The following is a 16,856-nucleotide window of genomic DNA, read 5'->3' as shown; positions in this document are numbered from 1 at the left end:
TGGTAGCGATGCTGGTTACATTGGTTCGTCCTTTAAAAGTCGCAGCATACTGCGGCGTAGCTTGCATGGTACCGCAGAATTCTATGGCACGTTATTTAAGTGTGAACCACTGGTAACAATAATGCTAGTTAGTGCTAGTTTGACCACCAGAGGGCATCTTTTTTGAGAACCATTTGATAGCCTTCCATAGTGGCTGTACTAGAGAATGTAAAACCTTTTTTTGTAAGAACATAGTATATGGGACTGATTTTAAGAAATGTTCCTTAAATAATTAGAGTAATATTATGATGTTTCTATTGCCCCCCAAAAAAACCTATGGGTTTCCGTTATGATGGAATGGAAAAAATGGTGCTGTACAATGTGACGGTTGGGAGTAGGCTACAGGACTGGACTATTTAGCTAAAGAATCCTTGTGTCGTGTGGGCACAATTTGTTCTTAACTGATTCCATAACCCTAACCCATAGTTGTGATGTCTTCACTATTATTCCACAATGTAGAAAATAGTAAAAATAAGGAAAAACCCAGGAATGAGTAGGTTTGTCCAAACAATTGACTGGTACTTGCTTAATTAATTTAATTACTATTATGGTGTTTCTATTCCAAGAAATATCCTCTGGGTTTACGTTAGGATGGAATGGAAAATATGGCGCTGTACAATATACTGGGTTATTTAGCAAAAGAATCCCTGCGTCATGCGGGAGGTCAGAGAGGTGTTGGTAAAGGTATATTGTCCTGCTAATAGCCCATAATGGCTATTATAATACTGTACATGGTGTCCAGGTCAGGATAACCAAAACATGTCTTTATTAAAGACTATCAGAAAGAATGTTTGTACTTATTTATTTTGATCCAAAGCCATGAATGAGTGAGATGCTCAGCTTTATGTAGATGCCTGGCTATTTGACTGTGCCATCACCTTGATAATATATATGTCACGCCTTGGTCTTAGTATTTTGTGTTTTAGTTTATTAGTTAGTCAGACCAGGGTGTGACATGGGTTTATTATGTATTGTAGTTTCGTATTGGGGTTTGTAGTATTTGGGATTGTAGCTGATTAGGGGTGTGTGTGTTTAATAGGTTTGGCTGCCTGAGGCGGTTCTCAATCAGAGTCAGGTAATTCTCGTTGTCTCTGATTGGGAACCGTATTTAGGTAGCCTGGGTTTCGCTTTACATTTCGTGGGTGATTGTTCCTGTCTCTGTGTTAGTTTCACCAGTCAGGCTGTAATAGGTTTCGTTCCGTTTGTTGTTTTGTATTTATTTGTTATTCATGTATAGTTCGTTTTGTTTGTTTCACTATTAAACATGAGTAACTTACACGCTGCATTTCGGTCCGACTTTCTTTCAACAAAAGAAGAACGTCGTTACAATATAACAATATTTTGGAGGCTATTTATTTTTTTTTAAATGAAAGTGAGCGATTGTAATCTGAATAAAAGCCTAAATAATATTTGTTAAGGCCAAAACATTTATTTCTGATTTTAGAAGGAGATAAACTCTGAGCCAATTGTGTGCCGCCATATGGGACTCCCAATCGCGGTCGGATGTGATACATAATAATAATATTGTATTATTTGTTTTGTCTTTTCTGGTGGATTAAACTGAAATTGTACTTAAGCATCAAATACATTGCATGTAGGGGGATGTTCACACCTACAGTAGCCGGGCTCTGAGGAATCTATTGTAATGCTAATCGGGCTACAAGTGTTTGAAAACCTGTTTTCAAAATGCCTCGAGGTATCCATCACTACTGTAAATAAAAACACAGCATTTTGTTTACATCTAGTTTACATTCTTTATTGTAACCACAATGTCAAAAATCATTTGTATCTCCCTCCCCAATTACTTTTGGAGTTTGGGATTTACAAATCTGTGCTTTTCATGTCAACCAAAAACCTACAGTCTTTTCATGGGTCTCCCAGGCAAGGACAGCACGGGTATTGAAACAGCATCTGTAACAACACAGCTTGCATAGCTATGCAGTGTCTTAGACCTTTGCGCCACTCTCTGTACAACATGACTGGTCGGGAGTGGGCTACAGTATAACAGTATCAGCAAGATAATCCTATCAAAATAATAAAAACCTTAGTGTAACAACAGTTTTAGTAAGTAATTCTGAAGTCGTGCGCATCAGTTTCTATTTAGGTTTATGTTGCCCATTCATTGTCAGTTAGAGACACATTAACGCCTTGGGACCCAAAAGCAAAATCAGATCCAGGATCTCAGCGATCACTGCCTCATTACCTGCGTGCGTAATGTGTCCGCGGTCAAACAACCACCCGTCATCACTCTCAAACACTCCCTAAAACACATCAGCGAGCAGGCCTTTCTAATCGACCTGGCCTGGGTATCCTGGAAGAATATTGGAAGATATACTGGAAGAATATTGACCTCATCCCGTCCCTAACCAGAAACCGTGGATTGATGGCAGCATTCGCGTGACACTGAAAGCGCGAACCACTGGTTTTAATCAGGGCAAGGTGACTGGTAATATGACCGAATACAAACAGTACAGCTATTCCCTCCGTAAGGCTATCAAACAAGCTAAGTGTCAGTATAGAGACAAAGTAGAATCTCAATTCAACGGCTCAGACACAAGAGGTATGTGGCAGGGTCTACAGTCAATCACGGACTACAAGAAGAAATCCAGCCCAGTCACGGACCAGGATGGCTTGCTCCCAGGCAGACTAAATAACTTTTTTGCCCGCTTTGAGGACAATACAGTGCCACTGACACGGCCTGCAACAGAAAAATGCGGTCTCTCCTTCATTGCAGCCGAGGTGAGTAAAACATTTAAACGTGTTAACCCTCGCAAGGCTGCAGGCCCAGACGGCATCCCCAGCCGCGCCCTCAGAGCATGCGCAGACCAGCTGGCTGGTGTGTTTACGGACATATTCAATCAATCCCTATACCAGTCTGCTGTTCCCATATGCTTCAAGAGGGCCACCATTGTTCCTGTTCCCAAGAAAGCTAAGGTAACTGAGCTAAACGACTACCGCCCCGTAGCACTTACTTCTGTCATCATGAAGTGCTTTGAGAGACTAGTCAAGGACCATATCACCTCCACCGTACCTGACACCCTAGACCCACTCCAATTTGCTTTCCGCCCAAATAGGTCCACAGACGACGCAATCTCAACCACACTGCACACTGCCCTAACCCATCTGGACAAGAGGAATACCTATGTGAGAATGCTGTTCATCAACTACAGCTCGGCATTTAACACCATAGTACCCTCCAAGCTCGTCATCAAGCTCGAGACCCTGGGTCTCGACCCCGCCCTGTGCAACTGGGTACTGGACTTCCTGACGGGCCGCCCCCAGGTGGTGAGGGTAGGCAACAACATCTTCACCCCGCTGATCCTCAACACTGGGGCCCCACAAGGGTGCGTTCTGAGTCCTCTCCTGTACTCCCTGTTCACCCACGACTGCGCGGCCACGCACGCCTCCAACTCAATCATCAAGTTTGCGGACGACACAACAGTGGTAGGCTTGATTACCAACAATGACGAGACAGCCTACAGGGAGGAGGTGAGGGCCGGAGTGTGGTGCCAGGACAATAACCTAACACTCAACGTCAACAAAACTAAGGAGATGATTGTGGACTTCAGGAAACAGCAGAGGGAACACCCCCCTATCCACATCGATGGAACAGTAGTGGAGAGGGTAGTAAGTTTTAAGTTCCTCGGCATACACATCACAGACAAACTGAATTGATCCACTCACACAGACAGCATCGTGAAGAAGGCGCAGCAGCGCCTCTTCAACCTCAGGAGGCTGAAGAAATTCGGCTTGTCACCAAAAGCACTCACAAACTTCTACAGATGCACAATCGAGAGCATCCTGGCGGGCTGTATCACCGCCTGGTACGGCAACTGCTCCGCCCACAACCGTAAGGCTGTCCAGAGGGTAGTGAGGTCTGCACAACGTATCACCGGGGGCAAACTACCTGCCCTCCAGGACACCTACACCACTCGATGTTACAGGAAGGCCATAAAGATCATCAAGGACAACACCCACCCGAGCCACCCCGCTATCATCCAGAAGGCGAGGTCAGTACAGGTGCATCAAAGCTGGGACCGAGAGACTGAAAAACAGCTTCTATCTCAAGGCCATCAGACTGTTAAACAGCAACCACTAACATTGAGTGGCTGCTGCCACCTACTGACTCAACTCCAGCCACTTTAATAATGGGAATTGATGGGAAAGGATGTAAAATATATCACAATCCACTTTAAACAATGCTACCTAATATAATGTTTACATACCCTACATTATTCATCTCATATGCATACGTATATGCTGTACTCTATCATCCACTGCATCCTTATGTAATACATGTATCACTAGTCACTTTAACTATGCCACTTTGTTTACATATTCATCTCATATTTATATACTGTACTCGATACCATCTACTGTATCTTGCCTATGCTGCTCTGCACCATCACTCATTCATATCTTCATGTACATATTCTTTATCCCCTTACACTGTGTATAAGAAATTAGTTTTGGAATTGTTAGTTAGATTACTTGTTGGTTATTACTGCATTGTCGGAACTGGAAGCACAAGCATTTTGCTACACTCGCATTAACATCTGCTAACCATGTGTATGTGAAGAACTTCGGATGTTTTCAATGAGGAGACTCTCAGTTAGATAGCAAATGTTCAGTTTTTCCTGAAAGATTCTTTGTGTAGGAGAAATCGCTCCGTTTTTTACATCACGTTTTGCTATCAAAAAACCCCGAAAATTCAGTCACCAAAACGCCGAACCTTTTTCCAAATGAACTCCATAATATCGACTGAAACATGGCAAACGTTGTTTAGAATCAATCCTCAAGCGGTTTTTCACATATCTCTTCATTGATATATTGTTCGTGGAAGTCTGCTTTCTCCTCTCAATCACATGGAAAAATACTTGCAGCTAAAGTTTACGCACCAATTTCGACGCAGGACACCGGGCGGACACCTGGTAAATGTGGTCTCTTATGGTCAATCTTCAAATGATATGCCTACAAATACAATGCTGCAGACACCTTAGGGAAACGGCAGAAATTGTAGGCTCGTTCAGGGGGCAATCACAGCCATATAAAGAGACATTGGAAAACAGTGCTTCAAAAATTTTGCTCATTTCCTGTTTGAAGTTTCATCTTGGTTTCGCCTGTAGCATCAGTTCTGTGGCACTCACAGGTAATATATTTGCAGTTTTGGAAAAGTCAGTGTTCTTTGCAAAGCTGTCAATTATATGCATAGTCGAGCATCTTTTCGTGACAAAATATCTTGTTTAAAACGGGAACGTTTCTTTTTTATCCAAAAATGAAATACTGCCCCTAGAGTTCCAAGAGGTTAAATAAGCATGCCCCATTCAAAAAATGTAGAACTAAGAACAGATATAGTCCTTGGTTCAGCCCAGAATTGACTGCCCTTGACCAGCACAAAAACACCCTGTGGCATTCTGCATTACCATCGAATACCCCCCGCGATATGCAACTTTTAAGGGAAGTCAGGAACCAATTTACTCAGTCAATTAGGAAAGCTAAGGCTAGCACAGAAATGTGCTTCCTGTAGCACTAATTCCAAAAGGTTTTGGGACAATGTAAAGTCCATGGAAAATAAGAGCACCTCCTCCCAGCTGCCCACTACACTGAGGATAGGAAACACTGTCATCACCGATAAATCTACAATAATCGATAACTTCAATAAGCATTTTTCCATGGCTGGCTGGCCATGCTTTCCACCTGGCTATACCTATCCCTACCCCGGCCAACATATCACCACCCCATACAGCAACTTGCACCCCCCCCTCCCGCTTCTCCTTCACCCAAATCCAGACAGCTGATGTTCTGAAAGAGCTGCAAAATCTGGATCCATCCAAGTCAGCTGGGTTTAACAATCTGGACCCTCTTTCTAAAATTATCCGCCGAAACTGTTGCAAACCCTACTACTAGCCTATTCAACCTCTCTTTCGTATCGTCTGAGATCCCCAAAGATTGGAAAGCTGCAGCGGTCATCCCCTTCTTCGACGGGGAGACAATCTAGACCCAAACTATTATAGACCTATATCCATTCTGCCCTGCCTTTCTAAAATCTTCGAAAGCCAAGTTAATAAACAGATCACAGACCATTTCGAATCCCATCGTACCTTCTCCACTATGCAATCTGTTTTCCGAGCTGATCATGGGTTCACCTCAGCCACGCTCCCAAACAATATCATAACCACCATAGATAAAAGACAGTAATGTGCAGCTGTCTTCATCGACCTGGACAAGACTTTAGACTCAATCATCGCATTCTTATCGGCAGACTCAATAGCTTTGTTTTCTCAAATGACTCCCTCGCCTGTTTCACCAACTACTTCTCAGATGGAGTTCAGTGTGTCAAATCGGAGGTCTTGTTGTCCGGACCTCTGGCAGTCTCTATGGGGGTGCCACAGGGTTCAACTCTTTTCTTTGTATATATCAATGATGTCACTCTTACTGCTGGTGATTCTCTGATCCACCTCTGGTTAGACTGTAAACTCTACTTCCAGACTCACATAAAGCATCTCCAATCCAAAATTAAATCTAGAATTGGCTTCCTATTTTGCAACAAAGCCTCCATCACTCATGCCACTAAACATACCCTCGTAAAACTGACTATCCTAGAGAGGAACCAGGCTATGTGGGGTGGCTGGTCCTCTTCTGGCTGTGCTGGGTGGAGATTATAACAGAACATGGCCAAGATGTTCAAATGTTCATAAATGACTAGCATGGTCCAATAATAATAAAGCAGAACAGTTGAAACTGGAGCAGCAGCACGGCCAGGTGGACTGGGGACAGCAAGGAGTCATCATGTCAGGTAGTCCTGAGGCATGGTCCTAGGGTTCAGGTCCTCCGAGAGAGAGAAAGAGAGAATTAGAGAGAGCACACTTAAATTCACACGAGGACACCGAATAGGACAGGAGAAGTACTCCAGATATAACAAACTGACCCTAGCCCCCTGACACATAAACTACTACAGCATAAATACTGGAGGCTGAGACAGGAGGGGTCAGGAGACACAGTAACTTGTTTTCTCAAAATGTATGTTAGCTAGCTAATTTAGTAATGTTATGAATACATCTCCCATCTACTGTCGACATCACGATACGATTTGTGAGCACTTCCAAAATAAGTTATTATAGCTTTGACTGCATATTGATAGTAATTTCTGAGCCGATCAGTGCAGTGGTTAGCTAATCTACAAACATAAATTTAGCAGGTTCCCGTGAGGCAATTGTAATGACAGTCCTGATTAGCAAGCGATAGTCTGTGTTTATATTCGTTGTGTATTTGAAACACCGTTTCAGATCATTGTAAGTGGATTTTGCCAATGTTTGAATTGGGTTTTTGCCAGTGGTTGAAAAATGTTTGCAACAACAAGCAAGGGAGGCGGGGCTTAGCAAAGGGTCAATTGTACTTAATTTGTTTTGCAAGATATACAGTGAACACTAATTCATAGCCCATGGTCTTTGTTCTTTTCCCATGAAACCAGGGGATACTCTTCAGGCATTTGATATAGATTAAAATAGTTGCCCTGACAATCAAGACAGGTGACACTACATTGTTTGTCTGGACATACAGTTAGGTGTATGTAAATTGTGAAGACTCAACAATATACAAATATAAAACGCCATATTATTATATTGTACTATGAAAGACAACGTACCATCCGCTTTCTTCTCTTGTCCTCTTGTGTACTCTCCTCTCTGAATATTATGAGATGGGGTTTGAAATCAGGCCCTATTGGCCAGTTGGTATTCACCGGGATTACTCTGGCAAGGACTAAACACTAACACTATTTGCACTGTGTTAAACTAACTCTCTCTCTCAACTAGAAGAAGTAGAAAAAGTTTATCATCATCATCATCCCCAGTGTCATCTAAAGTAGCTTCAATGGAACTGGACAGAAGGTTGCAAAATTATTCTGTTCTGTTTCAGCCAAGAACCTCATAATCATGTTAAATGTCTTTAATAGAATGTCTTTAATGTCTGTGATGTAATAATGACTCTTCATTAAAATACACTTTTATCATTCGTTACAATAAAAACACACACCTCTCATAACCACATCGTTAACTATAACGCAATCTTGACCTCTTTTTCATGTGTGCTGGTGTTGCTGATTTATCCCGAGGTTGATTTTCTGTATGAATCCTAAGCCCTCAGAGAACACACATTCAGCCAGGAAGTAAGACACAGCAGTGCTGTCACTCAGTGGTAAGACACAGTACTGCAGGCGCTTCTGCTCTAGGTTGAGGTAATGTCACAGCTTCTGCTCATACAGATAGTCAGAGGTGAAGTTTCTCCTACGTACAGATCTAGGTTTAGCTTCCCCTACCCCCCGATCCTAACCTTAACCATTTGTAGGGACCCAAAATCAGCCTCTAAGGTTAACTTAATAATTGGGGCAACAGGTAGCCTAGTGGTTAGAGGATTGGGCCAGTAACTGAAAGGTTGCTTTATCGAATCCCTGAGCTGACAGGGTAGAATTCTGTCGTTTTGCCCCTGACCAAGGCAGTTAACCCACTGTTCCTAGGCCGTCATTGTAAATAAGATTTTTTTTTTTAACTGACTTGCCTAGTTAAAAAAAGGTAAAATAAATAAAAAATGTGTATGTGACCAAAACAAATGATTTGACTTCACCCACCTCCGCTCATGAAGCTGTGTCGTATTCATTAGCCACCTAACGGATGAAAACCGAATGCACGAGGGAGGGACTACATATATTTTTCCTATGAGAAACATTCGTCTTTATTTTCCTTTGCAAAATGTTTTGCTCCGGTGGGCCCTAATAATTAACCTCTTGAAACTCTAGGGGCGCTATATCATTTTTGGATAAAAAGACGTGCCCGTTTTAAGCGCAATATTTTGTCACAAAAAGATGCTCGACTATGCATATAATTGATATCTTTGGAAAGAAAACACTCTGACGTTTCCAGAACGGCAAAGATATTCTCTGTGCGTGCCCTAGAACGTGAGCTACAGGCAAAACCAAGATGAAACGGCATCCAGGAAATCAGCAGGATTTTTGAGGCTCCGTTTTCCATTGTCTCCTTATATGGCTGTGAATGCGAGAGGAATGAGCCTGCCCTTTCTGTCGTTTCCCCAAGGTGTCTGCAGCATTGTGACGTATTTGTAGGCATATCATTGGAAGATTGACCATAAGAGACCACATTTACCAGGTGTCCGCCCGGTGTCCTGCGCCGAAATTGGTGTGCAAACCTCAGCTGCAAGTATTTTTCCATGGAATTCAGAGAAGAAAGCAGGCTTCCACGAACGATATATCAATGAAGAGATATGTGAAAAAACACCTTGAGGATTGATTCCAAACAACGTTTGCCATGTTTCGGTCGATATTATGGAGTTAATTCGGAAAAAGTTTGACGTTGTTGGTGACTGAATTTTCGGTTCGTTTCGGTAGCCAAATGTGATGTACAAAACGGAGCGATTTCTCCTACACAAAGATTCTTTCAGGAAAAACTGAACATTTGCTATGTAACTGAGAGTCTCCTCATTGAAAAAATCATATACATTCTTCCCATTCATTTGGAGTTGAGGTCATCAGATATCTTTTATGTTCTGCAAAACAGATGGTGTGGTACATGGACACACCGTCCACTGGACACAGACGACATTTCAACGTCTAGTTTTGATTTACATTTGGTTGAGTTGTCAATTAGAGTGAATTCAACATGAAATCAACAAAACATTTTACCATGTCATTGGATTTAGGTTAAAGGTTTGGTGAAAAAAATATGAAATACCCTTGTGTTGATGACTTTTTGCAAATCCAATCAGTTTTCCACCTTTGTTTCATGTCATCGCAAAGATTTTGGGGGGTTGAAAAGAAATGGAAACAACATTGATTCAAATAATTTTTTGTCCAGTGGGTCGGGACGATAAAGTTATTGACACTCGCTTTTACTCAATCCTCGAATGAGAATTATTTTATTCAAACAATAAGTTCAAATCTCAGAAAAATGTGTTTCTTGTTCACACCAGATTAGAATTTCTTATTAATGTAAGCAAATTGCATGTGTTTTGGCACATGTGCAAAAGAGTAAGTATAATTGTCTACAATTTGCACAATAACTACATGCACATGGCTTGCTGATCAAAACCGATGAGTTGATTCCCAGTAAAATTGTCATACTCTTCACAACTTCTAAACATTCTTTCATCGTGTGAGCCATCACATACAAAATGATCCATTAAATTATCAAAATCTGTCAGACATACATGTATATTCCATAAATATCCATGAAATGGAATGTTTGTGATGTCTGATAAATTGGCAAATTGCCTGCCAGGTGACAAAGTAATGAAATAGGAATCACAATCTTACCAATCAACCAATCAAGTTTGGAAGCATATATATGGAGCTTGCCCACAGCACAATCACAACCATTTTTGAACATGGAAGAACATCACAACACTGAACAGCAGCTACATGCTTGTGGAAGAGAAATAAGAAGATATGTAAGAATGCATGGTGGTGGTGCTAGGGGAAGACTTAATAGAGGTAGAAGGTAAAGAATGAGAGTCCCTGAGGAAACCATGTCCTCACAATGGAAGAGGCTGGTTGGAGAGTAGAGCCTAATGTAAACAAGTCCACAGTGTCAACAATTGTGCAAACATTCCGTAGGGAAAACAGGTAAATATGTACTTGTTCTTTACTCTTTGTTACAGCACTTAATTCACAACAATACAGCAACTATCATATGCAACTCTGAAAATCACAATGTATCGTAAGATATGTAGGAGGAATATACCCTAATACAGCACAATTTGAATATAATATACTCTCTGTAACCTGATCTATTTGTGAATTCTACGTGTCATATATAGGACTATAACGACCTCATGCTGGTGGCAGAGCAGCAGTATTCAGCCATCAGCAAGCAAATTTGCAACATGGTCATAGCCAACAATTCCCTCAGGCTAAAAGAGAGTTCCAAACTGCAATCATAAATGACGACAATATCTTCGCAAATATCAATCCTGTCAGCATTTACGCTATAGACAGAGTTCTGAAAAATGACCATGAAACAACTCTACAAGGTGCCATCTGAGAGGAATAGTGACAGAGTGAAGGAGCTGCGGTACCAGTATGTCCAGGTAAACCATTGGTGTGCACATGGTATATAAAGGGAGTTTTACTGTACTTCAATGATGCCTGTATATACTTCTTGAAGTTGTAGATACCCATAAGAACAGAACATTTCTACTTTACTAAACTGTCTGATTCTAGAATAGGCTATGTAAAACTAACTTTATATTTTGTTTCTGTGTTACTATATAGAGAATTATGGAGCTGGAAGGACATGAAAAGACCAATTCTTGTTTTGATTGAACGAGGCTGGGTTCAATCTGGCCAAAGGCAGGAGACGTGGCCGTAATCTCATTGGACACCCAGCCACAATTGGCACACCAGGCCAACATGGGGGCAATATTACAATGTATGCTGCCATTTCTGAGAATGGTGTAAGCACACATATTGCACACATTGGGCCTTATAACACCCAACTTCTCCTGGCCTTCCTAAATACACTTTACAGAGACCTAACACCAGAACACGAAAGAGGTTTAGCTAGACCACATTTGCCAAATTATGTAATTGTGTGGGATAATGTCAACTTCCACCAAAACCAACATTGAAAGGATAACAATCGAGTTCCTTCCACCATACTCCCCATTCCTGAATCTGTTTTTTTTCAGCATGGAGGTGGAAAGTATATGACTATCGGGCACAAGATCAGATGCCTCTGTTAGATGTCATGAATACTGCTTGTGAGGAGATCACAGGCGATCATAGCAGGGGATGTTTGCGCCACGCAACGAGACTTTTCCCCCGGTGCATCTCAAGGGAAAACATCAGATGTGACGTTGACAAGTCTCTGGCCAGGCCAACAAGAGTGACAGGATGTCTACCAAGAAGACGGGAACTTGTAGTGTTACGTACTGTGAGGAGGTACAATGTATTGTCTTTTACAAAACTACCGCAGGTTTTTTCATTCTTGAAGAGTGTTTTTTGTTGTTGCATGGATGTAATTTTGTGGCAAATTTTCTGTTCGCTATATGTGACTTTACATGTAAGAAATATGTAGAAATGGACTAGCAAATGTGAATTTTCTGTTTACATGTAACACATTGCTACAAAAAAATTGACTGTATACTTACAAATGTACATATCCTTTTCTGTGTATTACAGTATTGACTTCTCCCAGTAAACTTTTACCTAATATTGAAATCAGTATCTAAAAAGCTCAGTGTGATACACAATAGCATTCAGATAGACAAAATTGACATTATTGTATAGTGCAGTCAGTGTTAACAAAGTAGAACAAAACTGAAATTTGTATGTAAAACATTTCCAGGGTTGACTGCCATGGTGAAAAAACAACTAAATATTTTGACCAGTACAGCTCATACAATGACAAAACAATGTTTCATTTTGGTGGCATTGGCCAATTTACTGACACAATAACTAGGTTTTAATAACTAGCATGAATTTAATGTTTTGGGTGCGTTACTACATTTCGCAGACATGCAATAGAGTTGTGATGTCCCATAAAACAGTTGTGACAATTGCACTTACAGTTAAGAGAATGTTAAGACTGTTTCAAAAAATGAGCCATTGAGAAACTGTAAACCAGGGCTGCCAAACCCTCTTGCTGGGGATCTACCGTCCTGTGGGTTTTCAGTCCAACCCTAATTTAACACACCTGATTCTACTAATTTGCTGCTCAACCAAACCTTGTCTAGCTGAATCAGAACCGCAAAATTAGGGTTGGACTGAAAACTTACAGGACAGTAGTTCTCCATGAAGAGGGTTGGGCAGCCCTGCTGTAAACCAATGCCCATTTTAAGGTGTAACGTGTCCACATACTAAAGATATCAAGTAACATTAACATTACAATATTCTTCCTTCAAACACACAAGTATAAACAAACACACAAACACGCATGTGCACACGCACCCACCCACACAAATGGATACTTTGTAAATGTCATGCCTAAAGAGGAAGAGAGGGAAATAGACCTGCCGCCCATCGCAGTATCGGAGCACAGATGAGATTGATGAGTAGCGTCTGTTTACGCTATCGGTTATTCAGGATGAAAGATGAGGGTTTGTAGAGGGGTTCCTCCCATCCACTGCCATTGATTTACACACACGCATGCATGCACGTGCACACACACACACACACACACGGCTGTGTGTCTTTGCTAATATGACCAATATTATCTAATGATATTGCCAAGAATAGTATTGAGGGAATCTGCATTCTCCTGTGAGTACACTCTTAGAAAAATGATTCCAAAAGGGTTCTTCAGCTGTCCCCATAGGAGAACCCTTTTTGGTTTCAGGTAGAACCCTTTTGGATTCCATGTAGAATCATCAATGGAAAATGTTTTATATGGAACCCAATAGGGTCTTACCTGGAACTAAATGGATTTTAACTGAAAACAATAATGGTTTATGCTGCTGCTACTCTCTGTTTATCATATATGCGTAGGCACTTTAACTATACATTCATGTACATACAACCTCAATTGGGCCGTCCAACCAGTGCTCTCGCACAGTGGCTAACCGGGCTATCTGCATTGTGTCCCAACCACCACCTGCCAACCCCTCTTTTATGCTACTGCTACTCTCTTTTCATCATATATGCATGGTCACTTTAACCATATTTTCATGTACATACTACCTCAATCAGCCTGACTAACCGGTGTCTGTATATCGCCTCGCTACATTTATAGCCTCGCTACTGTTATCAGCAACAGTCTTTTTACTGTTGTTTTATTTCTTTACCTACCTATTGTTCACCTAATACATTTTTTGCACTATTGGTTAGAGCCTGTAAATAAACTTTGATTTGATTTGATTTATTCAAAGGATTTTTTTTCTTAAAAAGTACATTTAAAGTACATTTATTGTAATGAACGTAAAGTGGACTCCAACAAGCAAAGCAGTAAATACAGTATAAGGTGAGAAGAGCGAAAAGAGAAGAGTGGTTTCAGTCTTCACAGACCAGTGGCTGTAGTAAGAGTAGGGTGATTGTGCGTCTGGCCAGACAGTCTGTGAAATAAAATCGGAAACCTTCCCCAATAGCCTGTGTAGAGAGGCAAACACAGGATAAGTGAGAGTTGTGTTTCTGTTAAAAGCCTGTTTTCCTCTGCCAATTAGAGTCAGTGTTTAACAAAGCCAGGTACTTTTGTCATTCTCCTGCAAATGGAGAGATTGTTTTGTTGTTTTTACTGAAAGCCTCAACTCATATTTATCCAAAAAGCCCTCTGTCATTAACGCTTCCACCAATGAAAGATTTCAATCACACACACACACACACACACACACACACACACACACACACACACACACACACACACACACACACACACACACACACACACACACACCATTAAAAATCAACTACTCCATGCTTTTCACAACACAGTATTCATTATGAACTGCTAATGCACTGGCATAAAGCAGGAGAGCCTCCGAGTATCAAGTGCAGCGATTTGGCTTTTCTCCCTGGTACTGTTCCGGTGCTATAGGGAAATTTGTAGCACTCAGCAGGACAGGGTAAACTGAATCAAGATGAATTTACATGCGGTGGGGAACACTTAGGAGGGGGCACGGTAAGCAAATGCATTGTCTCCATGGCTGGGTTGAGGAGAGAAAAATGTATAGTAATTAAGGAGCATCGAATGTGATTGCAGCAGGCAGTTAAAAGGCCACGGCATGGCAAGTGGCTCTCCTCTTCTCTCAGGGAGCATGCTTTGTGTTTAACTCACAGGTCGAAAGCAGCCTCAGGTAGGAGAGCCAGTGTTAATGGCAAAAACAACAAGGCAAAGAAAATCAGATTCAGGCGCTGAAAGGAGGAGGGAACATCCATTCTCAATTGTTTTCAGCCGCAGAAAGGTCTCAAATGTTTTGTCCTCTGCTGTTTGTAACTAGAAGCATTACATACATCAAGATTCTTTTCATTGATGCCTGCTAGGATGAAGATAAACACGTATACTTTTTCACTCTATACTACAAAGTAATATACTACAAGACAAAATCACAACATGCTACCATATAGCAGACAAATGCAATGCACTGTGTACAAGGAGAGTTGAGAGGTTTGTAACGCCTGGGTTGACATGTAAACATTGCAGAACGTCCCTGAAGACCTAAAGATGACGAAACTAACTCAGGCAAACTACCACAAGCACATCAGAAATCTCCAACTTCAGTGCATTCAAGATAACTGGAAGCTCGGAAAGAAAGAATATGTTGAGCTCAGGTGCCTCTCATCAAAGATGGCGAACATAGCAGTGCAGAATCACCTCAAGATAAACACGTAATATTCAATATCTGTAAGTTAGACTAAATATTAGCACTTCACATACTGGTGGGTAATAACCTTCAATCTGGAAAACAACACAAAACAAATCATAAGGCTAGAGAAATGTATCAACAAATTTTATGAAAACAAGCAACACCCAAACATGACGGAGAGTAAACAAGGAGACGCAAACTCCAAAAGAAAATGTGACTCCGACAGATACAGACGACTTAAGCTTTTCACCACCGAGAATGGTAAGGGTGGAAACCGATCTGTTAATCTTCATAAATGACAAACTGGGCATACTTCAATTAGTCAGTAAAGATAAAAAGGAGTTGAAGGCGAGCCTCGAGATGAGTAACAAAAAAATTTGACAATAGAGAGAGAAAGAAAGAAACAAGCTAAAAGGGACAGTCAATAAGATTGAAAAGGAAGTTAACCACTCTGAACCACCCATTCCGGATCCGGTATAATTGTCATCAGCAATTACTAGAAAATATTAATATTCATGAAATCACAAGTGCAATATTGCAAAACACAGCTGAGCCTTTTGTTAATCCACCTGTCGTCTCAGATTTTGAAATGATGCTTTACAGCGAAAGCAATACAAGCATTTGCGTAAGTTTATCGATCGCTCGACAAAACAATAAGTACACTTAGCATCAGGTAACTTGGTCACGAAAATCAGAAAATCAGAAAAGCAATCAAATTAATCGTTTACCTTTGATGATATTCAGATGTTTTCACTCACAAGACTCCCAGTTAGACAACAAATGTTCCCTTTGTTCCGTAAAGATATTTTTTATATACCTCCGTTAGTTTGGTGCGTTATGCCCAGGAATCCGCCGGAAAGAGTGGTCACGACAACGCAGACAAAAATTCCAAATTATATCCATAATGTCCACAGAAAAATGTGAAACGTTTTTTATAATCAATCCCCAGGGTGTTTTTCAAATATCTATTCGATAATATATCAACTGGGACAGTTGGCTTTTCACTAGGACCGGGAGTAACAATGGCCGCCTTTCTCTTTTGCACACAAATCACTCTGAGCCCCCACCTTTCCACTGACGCAATGTGATCGTTCACGCTCATTCTTCAAAATATAATCCTGAAACTATGTCTAAAGGCTGTTGACACCTTAGGGAAGCCATAGAAAAAGGAAAGTGGTTGATATCCCTTTAAATGGGCAATAGGGATGCTTAAGAACAGAGAGGTTTCAAAAACAGGGGCACTTCCTGATTGGATTTTCCTCGGGTTTTAGCCTGCAATATCAGTTTTGTTTAACTTCTTCGATATAGGGGGTGCTCTTTTAATTTTTGGATAAAAAAACGTTCGTTTTAAACAAGATATTTTGTCACGAAAAGATGCTCGACTCTGCATATAATTGACAGCTTTGGAAAGAAAACACTCTGACGTTTCCAAAACTGCAAAGATATTATCTGTGAGTGCCACAGAACTTATGCTACAGGCGAAACCAAGATGAAATTTCAAACAGGAAATG

The sequence above is a fragment of the Oncorhynchus masou genome, chromosome 1 (genome assembly GCF_036934945.1).
Source record: "Oncorhynchus masou masou isolate Uvic2021 chromosome 1, UVic_Omas_1.1, whole genome shotgun sequence".
Classification (NCBI taxonomy): domain Eukaryota; kingdom Metazoa; phylum Chordata; class Actinopteri; order Salmoniformes; family Salmonidae; genus Oncorhynchus; species Oncorhynchus masou.
Note: the sequence above shows the minus strand (reverse complement) of the source record.